This window comes from Pelodiscus sinensis, chromosome 1 (assembly GCF_049634645.1).
Source record: "Pelodiscus sinensis isolate JC-2024 chromosome 1, ASM4963464v1, whole genome shotgun sequence".
Lineage (NCBI taxonomy): Eukaryota > Metazoa > Chordata > Testudines > Trionychidae > Pelodiscus > Pelodiscus sinensis.
This window is the reverse complement of record NC_134711.1, coordinates 205,299,105-205,307,646: the sequence shown is the minus strand read 5'-3', so window position 1 is coordinate 205,307,646 and position 8,542 is coordinate 205,299,105.

The following is an 8,542-nucleotide window of genomic DNA, read 5'->3' as shown; positions in this document are numbered from 1 at the left end:
GAGGCTGAGAGGTGCCCCAACAGATCTGTCCCCTGGAAGCGACATGATCCAAAACACCCAAGCTCTCCCTATATCTGTCCCTATTGACTGGCTGAAGTTCTTTTGTTTGTGTTCGGTTCGGGTACAGCAGCACGGGTTCAAGTCAGAAGCTTGACACGCACTGGCTTATTTATAGGAGAAAGAAAGAAAAGAAATAAAGAAACTTGGTTCAGTATATATATATTTATAAGTGAATGAGGGCACCCCACTTATTCCCAAAGTTTATAGCTAAATCACCTTACCAAAGGCAGTTTACAATAGAAATGAAGCAGTTTGACTTAAGAAAACTATAATAAAGTAACTAAACTTATAACAGAGTGACAATTAAAGTGTACATGTAAAGAAACACATAGCAGGTACAATTCTCACCTCTGCGTTCCAGACTTGGCGTGGCCGGCGTCTTTCTCTCAATCCCTCAGGAAGAAGTAGGGCGAGGTTGGGCGTCCCACGGACCTCGGGAGACAATCAATACCTGCCAGCAGGTATAGGTGATTGGAGCTCAAATGGGGTGGGCAACTCAACCCCTCTTTATACCCCTTGGTTCACATGGGCTTCTTCCTGGTCTCAAGTGGCCAATTAGGAAAAATGGCTTTGAATGCCAAGTTTCCCACGAAGGGTACAAAGCATAATTCACACCTGGGAAAATGCAGACAATGGGCACCTCTGGTATGTGATGGGCGAAGATTCCTCTCTGGGACAGTGCAGGCGTGTCAATTACTGATACTAGCCATCAGGGCGACGGGAGGCCTCCCAGTCGTCAGCTAGCCCATTTACTGTCTGGTTTCTGTTTATGGTAGAGTCAGGGACAGGCACCACACCTGCGTTCTCAGGGCATCAAAGGCTGACTGCCTTTCTCTTGCTCTCTGGGGGGGGGGGGAAACAAGATGGGGATCATGTCTGGCTACAGGGGGTGCAAGAGTGTTATGATGCTGTGGCCAGATGGGGGGTTGTTGGCCAGGCTTCATTTTTAAATAAAATATTATGTCAAACACAAAATATTTCAGCATTGTCTTTATTTATGAGAGAGGCGGGGAACCTGTTTGGAGTCAGGGGTCACTAACCCACAGAAAAATGAGTCAGGGCCACACAAGTGAGAAGCAAAAAAACAACCTCCCCAAAACCCCCCAAGCCTCACTAATGTGGCCCCAACTATGCTGGTGGGGGCAGGAGACAGGGTACTGGGGCAGGGTGCTCGTGGGGGGGCCTCGTCAGGAGGAGAGGACAGAGATAGCTGGGGCCAGTACCTGGGAATCCCAGGTCTAAGGAAGCGCGCTGGGTGCTCTTCCCCTTCCCTCTCCCAGGCAGCCCCCCGCTCTAACCCAATCTCCCTCCCCTTTCCTAGAGCCAGGCACCCCCTGCATCCAATCTCCCCTTCCCCAAAGCCAGGCATCGGCCCCCCCATACCAATCCCCCACCCCCTGGCTCTAACCTACTTCTTGGGTCCTAGAGGTGGAGCCGCCACTACAGCCACACGCGTCTCCCTCCAGGCGCTGGGGTGCATGCGCTGAGCGGCCGGCCTGGAGACTTGCTGGCTGGGACAGCGTGCGCACCCCCCTGAACACAATCCCTCTCCTTTCCCTTTCCCCCCTTCCTCTCCCCACACACCCCCTCCCCCACTCTAACCTAATTCTCAGGTCCCGGAGCTGCCGCTGCTGCTACAGCTGCACATCTCATTCCAGGCGCTGGGGCACGTGCGCTGAGCGACCGGCGCACTGAGCGGCCGGCATGCTGTGTGCAGCCCCCCGACCCCCCTCCCCTTCTCCAGAGCCAGACATCTCCCCTCCCCACTGTAACCCAATCCCCCTCCCCCACTAACCTTATGCCCAGGCCCCAGAGTCACCACTGGCGCCGCGACCACTGCACCCGGAGCCACTGCCGCTGCCTGCACTCAGCAGCTGGCTGCTAGCACGTGCAGGCTGGGATGCTGTGTGCGACCCAGCCTGCATGTGCAGGATATGATGCAGTGCGCTGGGGGCCATGAGCAGAACGGCGCGGGCCGTGAGAGCGCATACGGCTCCAGCAGCCCGGCTGTGAGTGCAGCTGACCTGAGCGGTTCCAGGTTCCGTCAGGAGCCACAATTTTTTTCTTCACGAGGGATTGGTCACCCCGTCTTAGGTTCAAAGAACTGACCTACTTCAACGATTTTTAATAAGGGGTATGAGAATGTATTTTTGAGAACCAAAGGGGTGCAGGCTGCAGTAAGGTTAAGAACCACTGATCTAGACCATCCCTGACAGTTGTTTGGTTAACCTGCACCAGAAATCTCCCTAAGCAATGTATTCCAGTGTTTAACCATCTTGACAGTTAAGAAGATTTTCCTAATGTCTAACCTAACCATTATGGTTTAATGTTCTCCAGTTCTGAAAAACATTTCTCTAGCTTCCCTCATTGTAAGCCAGTGGTGTTCACACTTTTTTTTCTCATGATCCAGTTGAAGAGAATTGTTGATATCCGTGACCCAACATAATTGGACAAGAATGTGGGCTCTGGGGTGGGTCTGAGCATGAGAGCTTTGGAGTGTAGGAGGGGGTTCTGGCTTGGGGGAAGAGGGGGAGGGTTGGAGCAGGAGGTGCTTACTTTGAGCAACTCCCGGTCAGCAGTGCAGTGGGGATGCTAAGGCAGCCTTCCTACCTCTCCTGGCAGCCCAGGCCATGCTGTGCCCCAGAAGCAGCCAGCAGCAAGTTTCCAGCCAATGGGAGTGCGGAGCTAGTGCTCAGGGCAGGGGCAGCGTGTGGAACCCTGTACATTCTCTCCCCTCCCCCCATCTAGGGGCTGGACCTGCTGCCAGCTACTTCTGGGGCGCAGCGCAGTCTGCGGTGCCAGGACAGACAAGTACCCTGCCTTAGCACCCCCACGGGTCACCTGATCACACTGCAGCAACAAGACCCAGTGCCTGATATTCCACGACCCAATAGGTCGCGACCCGTAGTTTGAAAACCATTGCTATAAAGCATCTTGTGTTAATTTGTTTGAAGGATGTTATGCATCAGTACATTTAATTGTATGGCAAAGTAAAAAGCTAATTAGAAACAAAGGGTTCACCATAGTGCATGAGAATATTGATCCATTCAGGGTGGTTTTCTGCCTCTGACAATGGCTGATGGGATACTTCAAAGGAGGGCAATAAAACAAACAATCCCATAATGCCCTTGGCCAATTGCACAACACTGAATACTAGAGAAAAATATCTTCCTTGACCTTTGCTGCAATCTTTTGTTATGTCATATTGTTTAGAACATATGATTTTATTACCCCACTTAAGCATGTGCAACATTAAATTTTATTATCAGTTATAAAACTATCCAGCCAGTTTTTAAATCCAAGCTAAATAACTCCTAAGTTATTTAACTCCCAAGACCTCCTGCGACAGAGAATAAAATTACCGAGCAGACTGCGCTGTGTGACGAAATATTTTCTTTTCTGTCTTTTAAATGTCCTTGTCATATAATTTCATTGAACGACCTCCAGCTCTCATATTTGTTTTAAAAACAACCAGATCCATCAATATGATTGACATTTCCCTTTTTAATTGACTATGGAGTATCCTTTTCTGATACACAGGTGGCACAAAGAAAGTGGAAACTGCTCAGATCCCCTGTTCTAGGGATTTCTCTTGGTATGGGGAGAGTCTCAAGTGGGTTTAATGCTCTAGAATAGGGACTGTATCTGGAGTAGGGAGGGGGCTATGACTGGAGTGAATTGCATCCAGCTATCTCTAGAAATGGTTGCTTGGGGAATGTTGCCAGGTAGTGTAAGTTAGAGCAGTTCTCGGGCTTCTCTAACATGGACAAGAGGTGCGGAATCAGGACATTCTAATAATTTCCTTGGCAACTTCCTTTTCTTTCCCACACTGCATTGAGTAGATCATGGTCAAGACGAGAACTTGGACCTTTCTCTTCGGAAAAGCTGTTGATTTGTTTTATCCCTGTAGCTGTATGTTTGTCAATGGGAGACTTATCGAACTCCGTGGCTACTGCAAATGTCCACACAATCATAATGGTGAAAAGAATCAAGTGTAAGTGCTAGGTTTTTTTTTTCAAAAGTGAAATCGTTTTAAAGATAATAATAAATGGTGCTAGCAGGTGCCTGCACAAGGACTTCTGCATTAGTCAAACTAGTGAATCCAAATGTAAGCAAAAATATAAAGGCACATTGCTACTGTTGCACTAGCGCAACCAGATGCACCACTGTCCCTTTTCCAGTGTCTGATGGCACTTTCTAAGACAAGATCTTAGGCCTTGAGTCATTTCCTTTCTTGTGGTGGAATCACATCATTCTCCCACTCTTACGACTGGTCTGTCTGGACTCAGTATCTGCAGATCTTCTGTTCAGGATCTTGGGATCAGATAGTTTTCTTAAAATAAATTATTGTTTAATCTTAACAGTAGGAGCAGACAATAACAAGAGAGAGAGATTTAAAAGCTAAAGAAGACTTACTGCACATCTGTCTTAGAATCTTAGGCAGATTTATCCTTCTCCAGACTCTTCTAATCTGGGTTTTCCTTATCTCTCTCTTCTTCTCTCCTAGAGTGACTGTCCTAAATTCAGCCATCATTCTTTGTTTTTTGATCTCATGCACCTGGACCTGCTGCCCAAAATGCGTTTGGGGAGCTCTGAAGTAGACTGGGCCAGACTCCTAAAGCAAATGGCATTTTCTTTCAAGTGTTTGCTGAAAAGGATATACCAGGCTTCATTTCCACCTTCCTGTGTGCATTGCCTGACAATCCTGTGCGCAGCTAGCATAGCTACTGTTGAAAAAAACAAGATAAAATTCCTCCTAATCTGAACATGTAAGACACTGGTTAAATGTGTGGCAAATTGCCTTCTAATGGCTGGTTCTCTAGAGGATTACATCCTACTACAGCTACTAGTGACAGTTACCCATTTTGTTCAAGGCTGTGTCTAGACTGCATCCCTTTTTCGTAAAAGGGATGCAAAATAGACATATCGCAATTGCAAATGAAGTAGGGATTTAAATCTCCCCTGCTTCATTAGCATAAAAATGGCTGCCGCTTTTTTCCGGCTCGGAGCTTTGCCGGAAAAAAGCGCCAGTCTAGATGCGGATCTTTCGGAAAATAAAGCCTTTTCCGAAAGATCCCTTATCCCTTAAAATGAGGGATGTTTTATCCCTCTTAAAATGAGGGATTCATTTTAAGAGGGATAAGGGATCTTTCGGAAAAGGCTTTATTTTCCGAAAGATCTGCGTCTAGACTGGTGCTTTTTTCCGGCAAAGCTCCGAGCCGGAAAAAAGTGGCAGCCATTTTTATGCTAATGAAGTGGGGGAGATTTAAATCCCCGCTTCATTTGCAATTGCAATATGTCTAATTTGCATCCCTTTTACGAAAAAGGGATGCAGTCTAGACACAGCCCAAGTGTTAGAGGTCTGTGGTGAAGATCCCAAGGTTAAGAGCTGATGAAGACCTAGAGAAGGGGGTGCTACAAGAGTTGAGTGGAAAATCAGAATTTCCATCCTGTAGAAAATTCTGATGTTTAACATTTACTTCTGTCCTGAAGCACAATGAAAAATTGAAGCATCAACATTTTTCTATGAATTTGAAACATTCCAAAAATGCTTGATTTGGAAATGTTGAAGTATTTCACTTCATTTTGATCTGTTGAACTGACCAGAATTGTTTCATTTTCGAGTCAGTTCATCCTTAAGCTACATGTCTTTCTTGTGGTGCGTTGCCTCAGGAATTTAGTACCCCACATTCTTCCTATGGGCCAACTTTCCTGGCCAGATTACATTGCCCACAGTAGAGTAGTTGATGGTAAACCTGGGTAAACAACGCAGATTCACTTCTCATACAGGCTATGTCTACACTACATGCTTCTTGCGCAAAAAGCCTTTTGCACAAGACTTTTTGCACAAAAACTTCTTGTGCAAGAGCACGTCCACACCTCAAAGCACATTGCAAAAGCCATGTGCTTTTGCACAATAGAGTATCCACACAGCATGGACACTCTTGCGCAAGAAAGCTCTAATGGCCATTTTGTGAATGGCCCTCAGAGCACCTGTGCTTTTTCCTATAGGAAAATGTCCAGATTTACCTTCTTGCACAATAGCTGTAGCGCTAAAAGCAGTTATGCTCTAAAAAGGAGGTTTAGCTATGGTGGAAAAAGCCCTCTCTTCTGCCATTTAACTGCCCATTTAATTGCACAAGAGCTCATTTGAGGTGTGGACGCTCCACAGGTTTTTGCGCAAAATCTTGTAGTATAGACGTAGCCTTAGGGAATATGGAGTTTCCTTTAGGTTAGTTTACCCCCATTTTCCTTTTTTACCATTACACTTTAGACTTCCTTCCCCTCATGGACCTTTAGTTAGCAGGGCCGGCTTTAGGCCAATTCGCCCGATTCCCCTGAATCAGGCCCCGCGCCTAAAAGGGCCCCATGCCCTAAAGCCAGAGGGCTCCGCGTCCTAAATCTGGAAGTGTGCTGGGTGCTCTGCGGGAGGGGGTGTAAGCCCCAGAGGAGGAGTGCGGTGGCTTCTGTGCGCTGTGGGACAAGGAGTTGGCCCCTGGGTTTGGCTGGAAGGCGGGATACTGCCCTGTAGATGGGGATTTAAAGGGGCTGTGACTTGTTTCTTTGTGTGCTCGTTTTTTTTTTTTTTTTTTTTTTTTGCTTAACCAAAATTTGTGTGTGATTTTTTTTTTTTGGTCAACAAAAAATCCTGGCTGCCGGGGACCCGTTGAAACGGTTCGAATTGGGTCCCGCACTTCCTAAAGCAGGCCCTGTTAGGGTACTTTTATGATGTATCATGCTCAGTCAAAGGGTACACTGTATTCCATCACGGAAGATGTAGTCTGGACAGGAAGCTCAGCTCACAGGAGAAAACAAGAGCCCACTTCCATAAAGTAATGTGCCACAATTAGGAAAATGCAGTTTAATGGTGAACTGACTCCACACAAAGAGTCCTGGCTTGGTTCTACATGGCCAGATATTCAGAATCATGTCAAACCATTCTGAAATAAAACATTCCATTTGTATAGAAAATCAAAATGGCAGCTTAACTGATAGTCTCCTGTGGAAAATGCCGATTTTGTGCAAAAAATGAGTTTTCCATTGGAAAATAATTCCATCAAAAAAATCCCAACTAGCCCTACCTGCTACAGAGATCCAACTGACAAAGCAAAACAAAATGATGGTTTGGAATGTTTCTTCTTTTCTTCAAGTTTACACATCTGCCTTCATTGTAATGAAATTCTCTGCATGTATACCCGCCTCTTTTGTTATGCAAAAGGTAGTTTTGGTTTATACGGGAGGAACTTGCAAAACCAGATCAAAATGGTGTGGTTTAAACTGTGAGTAAAATCCAGCCCTGTTAAATCATTTTAAAAAATGAGATAAAAAGTTTCTTCCTCTCCCCATGTTTTCATTCCTTTAGGGGTGAAGCCTGTGGTAGTTTTACACTTTAGCAGGGCCATGATTTGATCCAAAATGCATCTATTACTCTCCCCTGTCCCTAGCAGCCTACAGAGAGATACATGCGGAGTGTCGCTCTTGTTCTAGGTTTAAAATGTTTCTGTCAAAGCCTTGCAAAAGTGACAATAGCTGACATTTCATGTGCTGTGGAAGGTACAGCCTGCTGCTGGGTGGGGAGTGAAGAGAAGAGTGAAACCCTAAGGTTTTCCTTGTACATTTCTCTCCAAATTCCATTTGGAGGTGTGGAGGGTGGTAGCGTGTCCTCTTTTAGGCATAAAACAAAGAAAGGAGGGCTCAAATCCGAAAGAACTGCTCTTGTCCAAGTAGGCAAAGGGCCTGCGGTAGAAGATTAGATTCAAAGTTTTGTGAAAAGAAGCAAAGTAGTTTTGTCACTGCCCTTCTCCTAAGTGCAACTGTCCATGGTGGATTGTAAATAGGTTAAAACTTGAGGGGGGCAATTGAAGCATGTCTTCTCAAGCCTTTCTTCTAACTGCATTTGAGAAATGAGGAAGTACAGTAGATTGAAGTTGAACTGTTTAACCAATCGGCTGTGTCTACACTGGCATGAATTTCCGGAAATGCTTAAAACAGAATAGTTTTCATTATAAGTATTTCCGGGAAAAAAGCGTCTACATTGGCAGGCTGCTTTTCCGGAAAAGCCCTTTTTCCGGAAAAGCATCTGTGGCCAATGTAGACGCGCTTTTCCGGAAAAGAGCCCCAATCATCATTTTCGCGATCAGGGCTTTTTTCCGGAAAAGACTACTGGGCTGTCTACACTGGCCCTTTTCCGGAACAGTGTTCCGGAATAAGGACTTATGCCCGAGCGGGAGCAGCATAGCTTTTCCAGAATAGCGGCTGATTTTGTACAGTAGAGCGTCGTTGCTTTTCCGGAAATTCAAGGGCCAGTGTAGACAGCTCGCAGCTTATTCCAGAAAAGCGGCTGATTTTCCAGAATAAGTGGCCCAGTGTAGACACAGCCATCAAGTATCAGAGGGGTAGCCGTGTTAGTCTGAATCTGCAAAAGCAGCAAGGAGTCCTGTGGCACCTTATAGACTAACTGAAGTGTAGGAGTATAAGCTTT